The sequence below is a fragment of the Castor canadensis genome, chromosome 14 (assembly GCF_047511655.1).
Source record: "Castor canadensis chromosome 14, mCasCan1.hap1v2, whole genome shotgun sequence".
Lineage (NCBI taxonomy): Eukaryota > Metazoa > Chordata > Mammalia > Rodentia > Castoridae > Castor > Castor canadensis.
Window position 1 is genome coordinate 19,976,853 of NC_133399.1, and position 20,207 is coordinate 19,997,059.

The 20,207-nt window shown below is 36.5% G+C and overlaps 1 pseudogene; it reads right to left on the reverse strand.

The window, feature by feature from the left end:
- Window positions 1–19,165: 19,165 nt before the first annotated feature.
- LOC141416149 (putative olfactory receptor 7A2) lies at window positions 19,166–19,765 on the reverse strand (annotated as a pseudogene).
- Window positions 19,766–20,207: the final 442 nt, after the last annotated feature.

Genomic DNA, 20,207 nt, shown 5'->3' on the forward strand with positions numbered 1-20,207 from the left:
TTCAGTCCATGGTGCAATAAAATTATCTGAATAAATTTCTCATAATTCTTAATTATTTAATAAATGAAAATATAAATGATAATTCTCAACTTGTGATGCAAGAATAAAACTTCTACAGCTTTGTAAATATCACCAAAACTCCAATAGATTTGGTAATGTACTCAGGTCTTGTGAAGAGTAAGGCAGTTGTTTACTTTGATGATGAAGCAATAGTAATTTTTTAAGCTGTCAGGAACCAGGTCCCCTCCATATGTCAGAAACCTACCATTGCAAGAAATCTAGCATAGCCAGGTATCTCAGATTTTGCACAAAATAGAAACAATATTGGGCAATAGTGCTGAGGAGGTTAGATTTCAGAAAGGCAGGAGATTTCATAGAGATGAATAATGAATACCGGATTTACCTCATTTCTAACCTGTTCTCTTGAGAACATAGATTCAGGCTGAAAATTTTCCTTCCTGTTCTGACCAATATCTCTAGGGCAATCAGGTTTGCATGAGTACTAAATAGTAAGAGGAAAGATATATAATGAGCAGGTAGGGAGTACAAATACATCCTCTAGTGATGTCCATCAGAGAGTAAAATCTTGAGTTGGACAGGACCTGCTCATAACTTTTGGAGTTCAAAACCTGGCTAGCCAATGCCTTACTCTCTCCTTCTGTCTTTTTTGGGCAAGAGATGCCATCTTCATCATCACCATCACAGGAGATTTGCACTGGAGATCTTCTTCTCAGGTCCCCTGTACAGGTGAGTCTGGTATTGTGAGAAAGGTTGAACCAGCATGGAACCTGACAAAATTTACTGTCACCTGAGGACCAAGCCAGCCTAGCCTAGTGCTGAGAGATCACTGTGTTTTCTTACTTGACTGACTAATTGCCAACTTATTTAATACTGATAAAAAATGTGATTCTAATATTTGCAATGCACAGGCCATTGTTGACATTTATGTGAAGAGAATGGAAGTGGAATTGGTGAAACTAAATGAATAATTGGTGCAGAACATTTCCCATAAAATCAAACATGCAATTAGGTAGGAGAAAAATTGAGTCTCAGATTTGGAGGGGTGGATAGTGAAGTGAGAGCATCATTCTTTAATTTTTACATGGGATTTTATTTGGGACTGCTTCCATGTTTCCTAAAAGAAGAGAGTATGCATTACTCACAAACATGACATTTTGACAACAATTAGTGTGACACATTTCTTAATGTCTTCTTCAATGCTGGGGATTCATACAATTAAATAAGTTCTATTTCATGGGTAAAAAGGTAAAAATAAGGAGCTTTATGCCACAATTCTTTTGTTACTACTCAGGAAGAATTTTTATTTTTTGTTTCTATTTGCAATTCCAATTTTTTTCTGCAAGGATTAAGTATGGTTATCATTTGATTTTAATTTTTCTAAGGAAGAACTGAAGGTATTTGTTCACTAGGTTTTCAGTTTGCTATTTAATTCATTTATATATTTACAAATATATTTAATGAGTATATGAAGTTTATAGGCATGATTTTGTAAAGATAATCTTAGAATGCATAGTCCTAGTAGCTAGATTGCTTGATTGGCCTTCCATTTTGTTTTCCAGTTCTGTTTCATTCTTTTTTCTGAGGTTTTCCATATCCTGGGTGGTTTTCTCTTTAATGTTGTCTATTTTTGTTCTGAGTTCATTTATCTGTTTTTAATCATGTTCTCTGTTTTACTTTGGTGTTTATACAGTGCTTCTTTGGTTTTCTTTATTTGTTCTTTTGCTTTTTTAAATCCTCTATTTTTGTTGTCTTGGAATTTCTTGAGTGTCTCCTGTACATTTTGGTTGACCCTATCCAGTATCATCTCTATAAACTTCTCATTGAGTACCTGTAGTATGTCTTCTTTTACATTATTCTTGTGTGCTTCATTGGGTTCTTTGGCATAGTTTATCTTCATTTTGTTGGAGTCTGGATCTGAGTATCTGTTTTCTTCATTTCCCTCTGGTTCCTGTACTAATTTTTTGCTGTGGGGAAACTGGTTTCCCTGTTTTTTCTGTCTTCCCATCATTACCCTTGATTTTGTTATTGTCTCTGTACTGTGTGCAATTAAGTGTTTTCTGGCTTGTAATAATAGCACTAGTGATATTTAGAATGGAAGGGTTTGAGGGGATGGAAAGCAAAGAAGGTAAAGGAAAAGGGAAAAACAAATAATCAAGTAGAAAAAAAAACAAAACAAAGAAACAAACAAAAAAAGTTTCAAAGATATAACCAGGGAGAGACAGTGTACTAAGCAACTGTAAGCTGAAATGTCATTAGAGAGACAGAGAGAGGATTGAAAATAAAAAATAAAGAGAGTAAAGATAAGAATAAAAATTTTAAAAAGTAAATGAAAGAAAAAAATATATAAAATAAAATAATGCAAAATATAAAATAAAAAATAAAAACCTCCTTGTTCAAATACAATGAAATTTCAGTCTTAATAATTTTGGTGTTCGTCCCTCAGCCTGCAATCCTGGAGATGGTGCCTCAGATGTTTTTCTGTAGTTGTCTCATTAAAGGGGAGACCTAAAGTCGATCAAAACTGCACAAAAAAAAGCCCACCAAGTGTCCCAAGTTCAAATGCAATACAGTTGCAGTAAGTTTTTCAGCTTGCATGTTAGTTCGGTTGTTTTCTCATTAAAGGTAGGGAGAGAGAAAAAAAAGAGTCTGGAGACAGGTCTGTGAATGGCTGTCTGCAGCTGTGGCTTGCCAGGTGCTGTCAACCTGCTGTTGCTGGAGGCGTTATTTATGCAGATCTCAGGAGTGAGCTTAACACTCACCTGGCCCCTCAGGCTTTGTTTACTCAGAGTCCTGTGTGCAAGATGCTGCTATAAGCTTTCCCCTTTCCAAGCACACTGGGGGAGGTGACACTGCACCCACTTTCTCAGGCCTGCGCATTTATTTACAGTTCATGTGGGAAGTGGGTCTTCCCCCCTCTCCTGTGGAGTTTTCCTCCCACCACCACTTTTACAAGCTTTCCCGCTCCTGGTTGCTGGGCGTGTGCTGCTGCTCTTGCCGGTCCATGTGTTTGTTTACAGCTCACGTGGGAAGTGGGTCTTCCCCCGTCTCCTGTGGAGTTTTCCTCCCTCTGCCACTCTCACAAGCTTTCCTGCTCCTGGTTGCTGGGCGCATGCCCCCACTCCCACCGGAGCCTCTGGGGCCAGGCCCAGTTTGTTTATTTACAGTTCCAGGAAGGATTCCCCTCCCCCCCTTCAGAGCTCAGGGTGCCCCACCCTCTTTGCTACGTGTCTTTATTGTTCTTATTGCTTATTACTCAGTTTCTATGCTGATCTGGCCCAGGGTTGTCTGTGGAAGTACCGTGTATCACTTAGCTCACCTTGTCTGCATCTTCCCAAGCCTTGTGGGTGCAGGCGACCGGTGGCCCGGGGGCCCTCCTGGTTTGTCCATTTAATGTGAAGTGAGATGCTCTGCACAGGCTGGAGGTGTGGAGGGGTCAAAGTTTTGCCTCTTCTCAGTGGCCTTGCCTGCAAGGTGTGTCTCCAGTGTTTCTCCAATATTTCACTGTAGGAGGCACACTTTCTGCTTCCTCCCTCTAGCCGGCATCTTGGAATCTCCCACAGTGGGCTATTATTCAGCCTTGAAGAAAATATAATTGTATTATTTCTAGGAAAATTAATTTAACTGTAGATCATGTTGTTTATCAAATAAACCAGATTGAGAAAGACAACACCCCAATTTTTCACTTATACTCAGAACCTAGATTAAAATAAGACCTTGAATTAACCAGTAGTGTATTTGTGAAGAGGAGAGGCCAGCAAGAGGGAGAGTTTGACAAGGGAGGGGATACTGTGGTAAAGATATTCAATTTTATGTATATATACTGGAAATTTTCATAATAAAATGAGTGGTAAAATGTCATAAACCCATTAATTCATACAATAATATATGTTAATAAACATTTGAAAATCAAATATTTATTGAACTTGCTATGTTTCCTGAATGCAGCTCATGGCATTATGGTTTTTTCCCTACTGTTATCTATTGAATATTTCAGTCAGTTACAAAATTCATATGGTGGGATCTTAACTCCCAACAAGCCCAATGTGCTGATGGAGTGGTTCTAATGGTAGAGCATCTAACTAGTAACTGTGAGGCCCTGAGTTCAAAGCCAGGTGTTATCAAAAAAATTTCCAATGATCCCAACTAGGCAAAACAGGTAACCATTCCAAATCCAAGTTCTATGAATGTCAAATGAGGCTCACAACATTTCAAACCATAAAGAATCTGCTTTAATTGATGCTAAATCAGAGAATTTCTCTTTAGCTGCTAATCCTAGGGCTTTATTCATAAAAGCATTGTAACATATCATTTTGAATCATGAAGAGGATTATAAACCCATGACTAAACCACAGCTCTTAACGTGTATTGTTATGAACATGATATTTTAATTGTTCAGAAAGAGTACCATATAGCCAAGAATTGTTTTAGAACAAGGGGTCACATATCCCTCCCTTGGTGAAGGGGAGTTAATAATGTTTCTGGAAATATTATGGGATGTGTCCCAACAGACTTCAAGACAAGTTCATTAGTCTTAGATGTTGGAGACAACTTTAATTGAGGGTTAAGAGATGTTATAATTTAAATGTTTTGTAGGCAGAAGAATTAATTAAAAATAAGTAATAAAGATGAATTCACCTGACATTTAACTTGGTGTGTTGGGAACAGATAATCACAAGAAAAATTGCCTTGTGTATAAGGAAACAACCCAGAGGGAAATGATGTGCTCAAGTTTTTAATAACCAGAGGGAATTGAGCCTAATAAAGTGATTTACAGAGCTATAAACATCTCCCCTGCCATTGCCATTTAGCATGTGCAACTTGCCATTGGTGGGGCATGGCTGTTTCCTTTGGAGTCATCATCCAGCTTGGATAGTGATGTTTGACTTTTTCCTGTCTTCCTGTCAGAGGGCAGAGTTTCACTCTCCACCGTCCATCATCCAGGAAGGAATTTGCAGTTCATGTAAGAGACCTTCCATTCAGGTGAATATGAGCACTCATTAGATAGGGCTGGAGAGCTGCTGAGGGATGGGAGGGATGACAAGAACATTTACCCAAGGTCACCAGTAGCCAAAGCTACTACAGTTCACTTTCTTGCTTGGTTAATTCAATGGACATTTATTAATCATTCAAGTGAACACTGAACTAAAAAATTCAGGGTCATTTCTGACAATGCAGTGGTGCTAATGAATGTAGAGTTTTAATAGGGACTGAGAGGTTTAAAATCACTTATTGTAGGTAGAACACATGCCCAAGGATCCTACACGTTAATGGGGGTTGGGTGGTGTCTGTCCACAGCTATAGAGTGAAGTGAGGGTGTTTCTCATTTCTGAGAGGAAGCTCCTTTTGAGTTACCCATGGAATATTTCAGATTGTTGTTTGGTAATGACCTTTGAATGACATTTTGTTCTAAAAGCTGTAAAAATTTAATTTTACAAAATATTTATATTTTCTTACACTGGAGTTTCTTGCCTGATTCAAGATGATTTTGCCCACCCATGAACTTTGTATGAATTATTACTTTCATATTGAGTTATTTGATGACTCTGATATGTGTATTAGGGGACTAATTTCATTTACTTCATATAAATAGCTATTTAATACAGCTTTTATTTGATTCCTGAAGCTTATTCCACTCAATTAAAACATGATGTTTTCATGTAATAAATGTCCATATATACTGAGTTATAATTCCTGATTTTTTCAAAAACTAGTGACTGAGCATTTCCTACATTGCACATTATTGATTATTTGAGGAACATATTAATCATATATTTTTGTCAATTCATATGGACAGCATTAAATTATTGGAGTTATTTATCTTCTTTCACTTGATGTTTAATGGTCTAATCAATTTTGTTTAATATAGTTGTTTGGAAAACCTTCAACTTAACTGGTGTTGGTTTTCCTGACATTCTTTTATTTTATAATATCTTAGTGTCTTTAATTTTATTCTGCACAGTAAAGACATAGCCACATGTCATTCTGAAAAGAGAAAGGTGACCAAAGCAGGTCACCTTTGGATCTTGCTTCATGGTTTTGAGACTCAGCCCAGTGTAGTAAGGTTGTATGTGAGACAATGTACTTGGGGAGCAACCACATTCAGAATTATATTCTGTATATAAGGGAAGAATTTTCAAGGTAACATTGGGGAAAACTTCATCAAAAATTACAAACTCACAATCAGACAGGAGGAATATATTTTGGTGTTGTACTGTAAAGTAGAGTAACTATAGTTAACAATATTCCATATTTCAAAACATTGAAGGATTTTTGGGTATTCTAAACTCAAGAAAATGATAAATGTTTGAGATGATAGATATGCAAATTTGGATATTACATATATTTACGTGTATTGAAACATCACATTACACTGCATACATGGACAATTATGTGACAGTTAAAAACCCAATTAGTCATTTCAATATTGAATGGTGAAAGAAAAATCTTTTCTAACATTTCACATAAATGCTCAAGCTTTTTAAAAAAATATTTTATTAGCAAATAATAGTTGTATAGGGGATATATTGTAATATTTACATAAGTGTTTGCAATATATGTTAGATTTACTCCTCCATCTTTCTCCTTTCTTCTTCCCCCTTCTTAGAAGAATTTCAACAGGTTTCTGAATGCTCAAATTTTGTTACTCTTTTTATGCTTCCTTTTTTCAATTTTTGGTTTATTTTTCCCTTTGTATTTTTGTCATACTGTATGAAGAAATCTTATTTTTTGTACTTGGTGGTGGAATGTAGCCAGTAGCAGGGAAGCTTTTTCTTCCTTTTAGTCTCTCAGGGTTTCCCTTCAGACCTATTTCCTTTCTCTCTTTATGTTCATTGAGCAGATTTTTTCTGGTCCTATAAATACAAACTTTACTGTAATAACAAGTTTTGTTTTTATTGTTGTATTGAATGGGGGTACATTTTGGCATTTACAAAAGTTCTTAAAATTTATCACACTCCTGAAGTACTTTTCAACAGATATCATTTCATATTTATATACATGTGTACACAGAAGAAAAATAGAGGAAATGAACCCATTTGGTTTTAATACATACATGCATGGAGATGTCACAAGAAACTCCCTGTATATCTATGTTAAACAAGCAAAAATACCATTTTATTTTTCTAATACAAATCTCTTGAGATAAAGCTGAGAGTGGGACTGAATTTGAAAATGAAAGGGCTGATGGATTAACTGAAGGGGAATGAATTCATCCAGATAACACGGGAATTAGTGTCTTTACTATAGAATAGAAATGATAGTATTTAATTCTGGTCATTATTACATAATTATGTCATGTAATTTTCTGTTTCTAGGTATACCAACTGCATGGGGCTGAGGAATGACACACAAATTTCAGAGTTTCTTCTCCGGATTTCAAAGGATCCAAAGTTGCAACCCATCTATTTGTGCTAATCACTGAACTTGGAGACCTGCTCTTCATCCTGGTCATCATCTCAGCTTCTTACCTGCACACACCAGTGTCCTTCTTCCTCTCCAACCTATCCTTTGTGGACATCTGCTTTACTTCCATTCTGGTCCCAAAGAAGCTTGTGAGCACTCAGACACAGAGCAATTACAATGCATAAAAACTGCATTACCCAAATCTGTTTTTCCTACTCTTTCCGTGTCGTTTTCTTTCTGCTGACTGTAATGGCCTATGACTGGTGTGTGGCCATCTAACACTCCCCTGGATTGCACAGTCATCATGAACCACTCGCTCCATGTGTTGCTGGTTCTGATGGCCTGGGTGGTGAGTGCCCTGCATTCCTTGTCACACAGGTTCATAGTTCTGTTGCTGTCCTTCTTGGCACATTTGGAAATTTCACACTTTTTCTGTGGACTCAGTGAGGTGGTTCACTGTGCCTGTTCTGATGCCTTATTAATGATATGGTGATTTATTTTGCATCTGTTCTTCTAGTTTGTTTTCCCCCTGCTGGCATTCTTTGCTCTTACTCCAAGATAGTTTCCTCAGTCTGTGCAATCTTTTCAGCCCAGGAGTAGTACGAAGAATTTTCCACTTGTGCATCTTGCTCTGAACTCACACCCCAGTGCAAAAGCCTCAGTGATGTACAGTGTGGTCATCCCCATGCTAAACCCTTTCATCATCTTATAGGAATAAGGCCATCAAATATGCTATGAAAAGACTGTCCAAGAGAGAAACTATCAGAGAACCTGTTGCCCAGGAATTGAAGCATTGCCCTTGAATACAGAATCAAAATCTCAGAGCAGAACCTGGATTTTTTTGATTAGAAAGTGGAAGTGGGACTTGGGTACAGTTTTTTCCTATAGGTTCTGTTTCTTTCAGCTTCTCTATACAATTCAATTATAAAATTCACTTTATTACACTTTCTGCTCTGTGTAACATTCAATCATCTCCATTTTATAATTTTGAAAATTCCTAATGTTTTTCTGTCTTTGTGGATTTTTACTTGGAAATTCCTACTAATTCATAGGATAAATTTTGGGGAAATATTGATTCTCAAATGACATATATAGTATTAAATAATTTTTTATTTTCTTTTATACACATAGCCAAAAGCTATGCAGAAAAACTGAATTTGTCAACTAAAGTCCTATATATTATTTTATCGTGGGACAAAAATCAGAGACTGCAGTTTTTCATGTGTTTGTTTATGATTCTTTCATGTAGACATGATAAAGTTTTGGTGCTTTTGGCTGGTCATTCAGTTTTACCATCATCTTTAGGATCCTATTTCTATTGTGCCTCATTGTCCACAGCGACCATCACAGTCATGGAAAAAATGCCCTTCCATGATATATCAGGTGCCCCAGGGAAAGGAGAAGCATTTTCAATGGTGCATCACACCATCCAGTAGACATACCATCAGTATTCCCAGAGCATATTTTCATTCTCCTGATAGTATTACTGAAATTATAACATCATCCAAAAAATAGATTGGTGGTTCTTAGGAGTCAGGAAATGGGAAGTGAGGGTGATGGATGCAGCTTTTTAATTATTCATTTATTCACATGTGCATACATTGTTTGGGTCATTTCTCCCTCCTCCCCCCTTCTCCCACCCTCTTCCCCTCTGCCACTCACTTCCAGGCAGAACCTGTTCTGCCCTTATCTCTAATTTTGTTGAAGAGAAGACATGAGCTTAATAAGGAAGACAAAGCCTTTTTCCTAGTTAAGGACAGCTATACAGAAAGATTCCTAGCATTGCTTTCATGTACAAATGTGTTACAACCCAAGTTGATTCATCTCTAACTGATCTTTACACTGGTTCCTGATTGCCTTCTCATGTTTTCCTCTGTCACTTTAAGGTTTCTGTATTAGTTCCTCTGGAGTGGACACATCAAATGCTTTCATGTTTTGGGTTTTCTACCTAGTCCCATATCTTCCATGTGTGTTCTCCCTTTGTCGTGTGATCCAATCCAACCACATTGCTGCATTTGCCCTAGATCTAAAGTCCACATATGAGGGAGAACATATGATTTTTGGTCTTCTGAGCCTGGCTGACCTCACTCAGAATGATGTTCTCCAGTTCCATCCATTTACCTGAAAATGATAAGATTTCATTTTTCTTCATGGCTGAGTAAAATTCCATTGTGTACAAGTACCACATTCTCTTAATCCATTCATCAGTAGTGGAGCATCTTGGTTGTTTCCATCACTTGGCTATTGTTAATAGTTCTGCAATAAACATGGGTGTGCAGGTGCCTCTGGAGTAACCTGTGTTGGATTCCTTTGGGTATATCCCCAGGAGTGGGATTGCTAGATTATATGGCAGATCTATGTTTAGATTTTTAAGAAGTCTCCAAATTTTTTTCCAGAGTGGTTGCATCAGGTTGCATTCCCACTAGCAGTGTACAAGGGTTCCTTTTTCCCCACATCCTCGACAACACCTTTTGGTGGTGGTGTTTTTGATGATGGCTATTCTAACGGGGTGAGGTCGAATCTTAGTGTGTTTTGATTTGTATTTCCTTTATGGCCAGAGATGGTGAGCATTTTTTCGTGTGTTTTTTGGCCATTTGAATTTCTTCTTTTGAGAAAGTTCTGTTTAGTTCAGTTGCCCATTTCTTAATTGGTTCATTGATTTTAGGAGCATTTAGTTTCTAAAGTTCCCTGTATATTCTGGTTATCAGTCATTTGTTTGACGTATAGCTGACAAATATTTTCTTCCATTCTGTGTATGGTCTCTTCAGTTTAGAGACCATTTCTTTTGTTGTGCAGAAGCTTTTGAATTTTATGTAGTCCCAGTTGTCCATCCTTTCTTTTAGTTGCTGAGCTGCTGGGGTTTTATTGAGGAAGTCCTTGTCTGTACCTATTAGTTCCAGAGTGTTTCCTTTGAAAGTGCAATTCTCAGGACTGTTAAGTCAATGTAACTGTATGGTATTTCATTTTACATTTTAATTAGCATATGAGTTCTATATGTGAATGTGGTTCAATGTGGTATTTCCACACATACAGAGTGCACTATACAAGTTGAGTCTCCCTTATCCACTGCTTCCCAACCAATTGGCATATTCTTTTAATTACTATTCTATATTAAGATTTATTTTTTTAAACTTTAGCATATGTAAGGGAATACATGTAACTTGTTTTACTTCATGTGGTTAGTTTTATCTGGAAAAATGTCCTCCAGTTACATCCACATTGCCACAGATTACAGTATTTCATTTTATTAGTGTATTATAGTTGTACTAATCATACACTGTGGTATTTACAAAAGTTCTGACAGTGTATCTTAATTACATTCACCCCCTCCAAGTTTTTCCTTTATTCTCCCTATCCACTTTCTTAGAACAGTTTCAATGTTACATTTCATACATGAATATGTAACACCTCTATCATATTTGCCCTCCTTTATCCTTTCCTTAAGCCTTCCCACATCCCACTGGTACCAACCCCTGGATAGGACTTATTTTACCTTCTTGTCCTTCATTTTCTAAAAAAAATGATTTTGTTTTATGAATGTCCAGGAATTTTCATTGTGACATTTATATATATATATATTTGGAATATACATATATATATTAATCTCCTCCATTATTTTCTTTTCTAACTTAGTTGACTTATGAATGAATAATATTCCATTTTTATATGTACCACATTTTCTTTATTGATTCATTTCATGATGGACATTAGGGTACTTCCATGTCTTACATACTGTGAATAGGGCACAATTAACCTGGGCGTGTCTTTTGTCTAATGACTTTATTTCCTTGTTATCAGTTTAGCACCCTGAATATAATATGGTATGACAGTTTTACTGAATAATAACATTGCGGAAGCTGTGTCATTTCTCACTACTGCCTAATAATCCATGATTAGCCCAAATTAAACATGTTTAATTAAAAATATGACTGAAAGTAATGATGAAACTCTCTGTGTAATTTTTTACATGAACAAAAAGGCCTTTTTTTGGAAAACAGAGAACAGGAAGGTAACACATTTCCTTTCTGATTGTTGGTACCAGTGGGGGAGGACATAAGGAAAGGGTTTTAGAGCATGAATATGGTGGACATATTATGTACTTCTGTATGAAAATGGAAAATGAGACCTTTTGCTACTATCCCAGTAATGGGGGAAGGAATGTATAAAAGAGAATTGTGGAAAGACTGAATTCAACTATGATATATTGTAAGAACATTTGGGGCACAGAATAGTTATATGATCTGCACATGGGGGTCACTGGGAAGTAGGATTGCAACATACAAATGTTAGAAGAGACAGAAATATTCAGTAAATAAGACAATGGAAATTTCAATTTTATACCACGTGTTTGTTTTTAAATTACTAATTTAAACCAGGTTTTCTTCCCCTATCATTCTTTTCATTTAATCATTTCTCTTCTTTAACTGTATTTTATGTGATTAGGACATATTCACATACCACTTGAAGACAGAAAGGTGAACAAAACAAACCAGTCTCTGCTCATTTGGATCTTGCATGATGCTATTAAGACAGCACAGTGGAATAAATATGCGTGTGTATTACACTCCCTTCAGGAGTCGTACTTAGGAGTTCACTGTGTTGGAGGATAGACTTTTCATGTTTGTGCAGGATTTTATAGGTTACAGTGTGGGGAATCCATTGCATGTTGGATGATGACCACGACTAGGATGGGAGGGTGTCTGCTGGATTTGTCCAAAGTCTTCAAAACTGAAAGACTGAAACAACTCAGAAAATGACTGATGGGGAAATATGACACACAGGCCTGTGTCATCTACTGTTTTCCATTAAAAACCAGTTGGTGTTTATCTTTCTGTTTCTGGCTTAGTTTACAGAAGAACAGATAGCAATTGGCTTCCTTGTGCAACCTAAAAGGTTGATCTCAGAGAGTTGAGACTAGAATAGTATTTCAAGGACAAACAAGGTTGATCAATAAGTACAAAGTTGTACTAAGACATAAGGAATAAAGTTTGGTGTTCCATTTCATAGTCTAGTGACCATAATGTACTATTTACTTCAAAATACCTAGAAGTGAGGACCCTGAGTAATCTCAGCTCAGAAAAATGAGCAAATGTTTGTTGTGATAAATATGCTAGTTATCCTGATTTAATAAATGCATAAGGTATACATATATTTAACCTTCTCATTCAAATGCATAAATAGGCAAATTATAATGTAGTAATTAAATGTAATGCAACTTAAAAAGCAATTAATCAGATTAATATTTAATAGGAGAGGTAAAATATCCTCTAATATTTCATATAAATATGCTCAAAATTTCTTACTCTTAGTATGTTTGGTTTTTTTGAATTGTTGGTTTATTCTTCCCTTGTGCTATTTTTCCTGTATGAAGTTCAATCAGTAAGTATCATGGCACCCAAAGGATGTTACTACTTTTGCCTATTGGGAAATTTGTTTTCAATCTTTTATTATTTTTATTCCATCTCAAAGGGTTGTTGTTGGATTTGGAATGCTGCCAGAAACAGGTAGCAGTTTCTTCTGTACAGTCTCTCAGGGACTCATTTAGCTTGTCAGAACTTTTTCCTCATTAAACCACTTAATTTTTTGTTTTTTTTTCAGCAGAATGCTTAGACTTTTCACAACACAGGGAAGGAATTAATCATACCACAGTGGAACGCCAAGTTTACATATGGGAGATTTAAATACTACCATTACTGATAACATTTTATCTTCGTTTAGAGAAGGATAACATGATACATTTTTAAATAGCATGACTGAGAGTGAGAGAAATCTGCTATCATTATGGTCACATGACACCAAGACATGCTGCAAGATTTTATGTGCTATGTGTGCAAATTTTCTTTTAGAGGTGAGAGGAGGTTTCAGGGAAGGATCTGAGTTCTATATATGTACCAAAGATACACAAACAAGAGCATCAAGCAAAATATAGAAATAACCAAGGGATATATTTCTTTTTTAAAACCATATTAAAATAAATTAATTGTGCAAAGCTGATTCACTGTGATATGTTCATATGCATACAATGCTCATGCCAGCTAAGCAAACACACAAGCACAAAATGCCTTACAGTGGCTCCTCCTTATATCCCTGACACAGTTGTACCTGCCCCTCACCTGGCATTTGTACAGGTAAAAGGTTCACAATCTCCCTGGATTGGCTAAAAGGCTTGGGGGATGGGTCAGGGAATATAGTAAGGCAGGAAATGGAGTCATACAGGAATCCAGAAAAAGAAGCAAGGACCCTTTAAACATGCAAGTCACCTCAGAGGGCGACCTGAGGAAGTTTTAAGTAATGTAAGAGGGTAACAAATACTTTCATAGAAAAGATCATTTTTCTTATAATTGCAAGATTTAAAAGTTACCATTAAATGTTATATAAATTTCCAATTAGTGAAGTAAATAAATGCACATAGTTATCTCTCAGCTTTACTCTAGGCTGGATTGGTCCCCAGGTGAACTCAGGTAAATTTTGTCAGCTTCTCTTCTTGCTGACTCTTTCACTCAGTACCTATCCAGAGTCTCAGACTTACCTGGATAGGGTCTATGAGTAGGAAGTCTCAGTGTGGAAGTCTGGATTAGACCTTGGATGGTTATGATGGAGATTAAAGTACTGCTCAGACAAGATGGCAGGGGGAATGAAGCACTGGTGCAGAAGCCAGACTGAGGACTCCAAAAGAGCTACCAGGTCCTGTCCATTTCAGGATTTTACCCTCTGAGGTAAAATATCAGAGGATTCATTTACACATTCCTACCTCTTCATTAATCACATTTCCTCTTTTACTTCAGCCACTGATTCACTGATTTCCTTGAGGGTTATTGGTCTGAGTAGAAAGTTTTGAGCTCAAATCTCTGTTCCAAGAGACCGGGTTAGAAATCAGATGAATCCAGTCTTTAGTACTCCTTTGCATGAATTCTCCTGACTTCCAGCATTTTTGCCCAATTCTTAGTTCCAACTTTATCCAAAATTTGAGTTGTTTGAATTTGCCTGACTTGCAGTGAGAACTCAACCTTCAATAATTCATGAAATTCTATTTCCTCTTCATTGAGAGGGGGAAATCTGTTCATTTGGTATATAATCATGAGACCTAGCAAAACCTTTGCCTTTTATTTCCATTTACAAAACATAGAGGAGCTTGTGCTGACAACACATCATTATAATTGTCAGTTAAAATTTAGTTTTGTAATTGTTTGATAATTAGGAGATATATTTAGAATTTTTCACTGTAAACTTACATCACAATCTTCAAGAATCATATTATTTAATTTCCATACATGTGTTCCATGATGTCAGTACCTTTTAGTACCCATATTTCATTTGGAGAAATGAGCCTCTGAGTCTCAAAGAGGCTCAATGATGTGTCTACAGTTATGAACTTAAGTAACGAAAAGCTTTTTTTGGAACTCCATCAGCATTTTCCCATGAGTTCCCATGCTTAAGGTCAGTGGTCCTCCAGTGCAATAGGACAGGTACCCAGGAGACACTTGGCAATAAATTCAGAAAATTCTGGATGCTACACCAAGGGAGTTGGTGCTTTCACTGGCAGGTTGAAACCAGGGATGCTGCTCAGCCTTCTATGATGCCCAACACAATTCTCCATAAAGTGTCATGTAGCACAAGTATAACCAGTGGGGTGGGTGAGAAACACTACTGCAGATCAGAACCTTTTCTAATTCCATGTGACTGGGGGTCACTGAAGATCTTGTTCAAATGCAGAATATAATTATGCAGATGTAGGTTGACTTACAGAATTTTCATTAGCAACATGGTTCCAATTAGTACTGAAGTTGCCAAGTTTGTGGACCACTCTTTTTCTAACTTAACATGTAAATTTGTATTTGCTTTGTAACATAATGTTTTGATGTTCAAGTGTTCTTTGGGATAATTAAATTATCTCACTAGCATATGCATTACTCACACTAACATTTTATTAGTGAGAATGCTCAATATAAACCCTTAGTATTTATTAAGAATACAATACAAAAAAAGAAATTAAGGAATAATTTAAAAAGCCTTTCTGTATAGCTATCCTTAACTAGCAAAAACGAATTGTCTTTCTTATTATGCTTATGTATTTTCTTCAACAAAATCAGTGATAAGGGCAGAACGGGACCTGCCTGGAACTGAGGGGGGAGGGTGTGGAGGGTGGGGGAGGTGGAGAAATGACTCAAACAATGTATGCACATGTGAATAAATGAACAACAACAACCTAACACATTCACAGAATGCAAATATAAGCCATAAAGAATTTAGCATGCATGGAACACAGAAAGAGACCCAAGCATTCTAGAATTTTTCAATATTACATTAGAATGTAAGGATTCTCCAAAACTTACACAGTATTTAATTCTCTTCACCTCTATCACTCTGGTATCTTTTCCTTATTCTTCACCCTCCCACCCTGTCACGTAGTCTCCTTTCTTTTCCTCTTTACTTCTCCCAAACTGTCTCCTTCCATCCACTTTTAATAAGGAATCTTGGACTATGTACATTTTACTTTCATAGAATCTATGAATATAAATCCATTTTCAAACAACAACAATAAAAAGAATACAATACACAGGTTGCTATATATTAACACCATATTTACACTATATCTCTTGATCTTATTCCTCAAACAGAGCTGTAGTTTTCTGTCCTGGGACCAACATCTCCTCCACCGCCCTACCATAATCACCTTTGTCCTTCATAACTGTTACTCTAGTCCTGTATGATGTCAACATCTTTTAGATTCCAGATATGTGTGAGATCTTGTAACATTTGTCTTTCATGTATCATAATGACTTCCATCTACATCTCTGTTGTCCCAAATTTCAACAGAGTTATCACCAGATTCATGGCTGAATCATATTCTACTGTGCAGATGAACCACATTATCCATTCGTCCACTGATGGGCATGCAGATGGTTTCTATATTTGGATGACTTTGAAGAATGGTCCAATTACATAAATAATTGAATAAAGTACATGAAAGGATTTGTGTTGGTTGTATGTAGATTATGTGACTACTACACCATTTTATGTGACAGACTAGAGTATTTGTGGCTTTTAGTATAAGTTAGGATGGAGGGTTCTGAAAACAATCTCTGTTGGTAGTGAATGACAGTGGAGTTGATAAACCTAGGTACATGGGAGACTTTCAGTTTGTGGCTTATTTTTATTCATAAAATTTTATTGTCAAGCACATCACCATATTAATTCACTATGTGGAGTCTTCACATGTATTCCTGCCATACTGGAAGATTTTAATGTCTGTGGAATTTCTGAGACCACTTCTCCATGTATGCTGAGAGGTGACTGTCACTTGACCTCAGTGTCTTCTCTTTGAAGATCATTCGGTTGCTGAGGATGGGTGTATAAATTGTCCTCCAAGGCTTGAGGTGGATTAATCTTTTTTTAGTATGTTTGGGCACTAGGACATTGTGGGATTGATGGTGCTCATTCACAGACCTCTGAAGATATTTCTGCTGCTCTGTGTCGGAATCTTACCTGATCCTTTTGACAAATCCAACTAGACAGCTGGAAGAGAGGACGTGTGAAGGAGAAGCCAGAGCCCTGGCAATGGCTACTCTACATCTGCCTATAGTAAGCTGAGTAAGCTTAATATGTTAAAAATCCCAAGCAACATCCTCAGCAGTGATGACGGATGCACAAGGGACCAATTAAGCTCAGAAAAATCTGCCAGGTAACACCTCTTTGATGATAAATTCATCACATTAAGTGACTAGTTTTCTGAGGTTTGCTGTACACCAATAATGAGCACTTACATTAACTGATGGAAATATAACTGAGGGCAATCATAAAAATTTGATACTTTGTATTTTTCCCATTTGCGCTGATAATGAGGGAATCTTTCACATTTATTTTAATACAAATTTATTTGATACAACTCTACTTGAAATGATAACATGTAGATTGATTTCCAGGCAAAAGAGTATGGATTTTTACACAGGAAAATTGTGATCTGAAAATTTAAGACTAAGTAACTGTTAAAGCTCCCCTTTGATCATGAAAATCAAAGTTAGTCCTGAGCATAAAGTTGATGTATAATGGATGATATTTTCATTTTAATATATGTTTATTATACAGAGGGATTAATTGTGACATTTCTGGATAACCTTACATTATACTTGGCTAGATAAAACTTGGCTAGATAACTCCCAACATCTCCCCAACTCAAACCTTCTCTGCCTCATTTAAAACAATTGCAAAAGGTTTCTTCATTCAATTTTGTATGTATATACATAGTCCATCGACCATGTTCTTTCACTTTCATCTCCTCCATTTATTCTCCCTCCTCACTAGTGCCCTCCCCATGGTACCTATTTTACAGTCCTGACTTTCATTTTTTATTCCAATATCAATGTTCAAAGGATTTCTTCATGTATCTCAGCTGTAAATATACTGTACTTTGATCAGTTCTACCCCATTTTTACTTTCCTTTACCTTTTATTTCCTATTAGTCATCAGCTTTCAATATACATCATTAGGTCATCTACGGAGCTAGATGTAATGTATTTAAATAATGCTGGCTCTCTATTATTCTTTTTAATGTATGATGTTTGATGCTGTTCATATATCACACTTTTAGTGGTTATGACAGAATTCAAAATAGGCAATTTTATTTAAAACAACTGAACAATTCATATTTATTGATAGCCCTGGAGGTTTTAAAAAATCACACAGATAATCCAATAACAAAATACAAAATGTATCATAATTCCTAATGAATAAATCTCCTTGCACATGGACAACAGTCTTCCAGACTTCCATGATTATAATTACAGTGTGAAAAGGAAATTTAGGATGAAGACTTTTATCTCATGCTATTTTAGGTCCTCCCTGGTTATCAGGACCAATTAGTTGATCTATTACTTCAAATTTCTCCTTCTATAAAGAATTCCCTTGGAATCATGTATCTGGTAATCTCATCTTGCTTGTAAGGACAGAGGTAGTTTGGACACCAAGCTGAATAAAATTATCAGAATAGGGATAGGAGAAAAATTGCCAACCAATAGTTACAACATATAAAGGTCTTGAAAACCTACTTTATTGGGAAGAGCAGTTAATTTAGTGATGCATGCAGGAATATTGGTCCTAAGAGTCAAGCTCTGTACCAGAATTTTGTTTAGTACAAAATTATATAATTTGTCCTAATGGTCAACTGTAAGTTTTTTCAACACTTTGAGAAGAACACAAGAGTATGCTTCATAGCAAGAACAAAAACCAGGGGCTAGAGACCTTACTTAACAAGTGTGAGGCCCTGAGTTTACCTGCTAGTACTGCAAAAAACAGAAAAAAACCACAGCGTGTTTTTGTCATTACAGGAGAGTGCGCAAAATGATTGTTTTATACAAGCAAAAAAAAATAATTTTGGTCCTATATATACTATTTGAGAAATTATTGTTAAGAAATTTACATTATTCCAATTAGTAGTTTTCATATTTCTAATACAACTTGTAAAATACATTTTTGAAAAAGAAAATTGATAAAATGGATAATTATTAATATGCAAGGGAGAGCAGAAAGCTTAAGAAGAGTGGTTGATCTTTGTTTCCCCAGAATTTTATAAAGACGTCAAACTCTACAAAGTGAAACTTCTGAAAAAAAATTGTGGCAATTTGTACTTCCATGATCTGATCAAATGTAGTATTTTCTCAATGGGAGTCTGGTAATTTTGGTTAGCAGCATGGTTTGAATCCCAGGATAAGGGATTCTTTTATATTCTTGCTCTCAAAGAGTACTTTCAGACCCCCTTAATGTTCTTATTCCTCAAAGTGTAGATACAGGGATTCAGCTTGGCTGTGACTACACTGTACATCACCAAGCCCATTGAGCTTGAGTGAAAATTTTGAGTCACAGCCAAGTTGAGGTACACGCCTAAAAAAAGAATAAAGTAAAGAGACACCTGAAAGGTGGAAAATGCTTTATACTTGCCTTGAGCTGATGACATTGCAGAGGTGGAGGACACAATCTTACAGTAAGAATAAAGAATGCCAATGAGTGGACCAACACCAAGCAACCTAGCTGCCAAGTTCATCACAAATTATTAAGAAAAGTGTCAGAATAGGAAAGGTGAGTCAACTGATTATCTCACAGAAAAAATAGGGATCTCCACCCCTGTGCAGAAGGACAGCCTCAATACCATGAAGCTCTGCAACAAGGAATCCAGGGCACTAGTGACCTAGGATGCTAACACCAGTACCCCACAGACCTCAGGCTTCGTGAGGACACTGTAGTGCATGGGATGACAGGTGGCCACAAAGTAGCCACAGGCCATGACAGTCAGGAGGCAGGTGAGGGAGAGATCATGTCTGAGAATGTGGAGGGAGAAGGCGGTCTCCATGCTGCTACTGAAACTAAAGCATTATATAGATGCAGAGTCCTCCATTCCTGTGAGATCTCTGAACTGTACTTTCATCAGCCTACTTGAGTGTGATTGGTACACAGATACCAATACATATGCAATGTGTAACATCAGTTGTTTTTACATCTGGTCACAGCATCATCACAATCAATGTGACAGACATATGCATAACCTCCCAGAGTGTCCTCATATCCCTTTTCATCTTTTGTTTTGTTCTGTTGATCATTCTGTAGTTATAAACAATTAAAATGAGATCCATTTTCCTGATAAATTTTGTGTTGTACGTCATATTGTTAGTGCAAGGCATGATGTTGTGAAGCATGTGTATAGAAATTAGTAATTCTATGCAATGGTAACTTTATATGCAATAGAAAACAACTTTGACAAATCTCCACTCCACTCCCATGACTCCACCATTCTA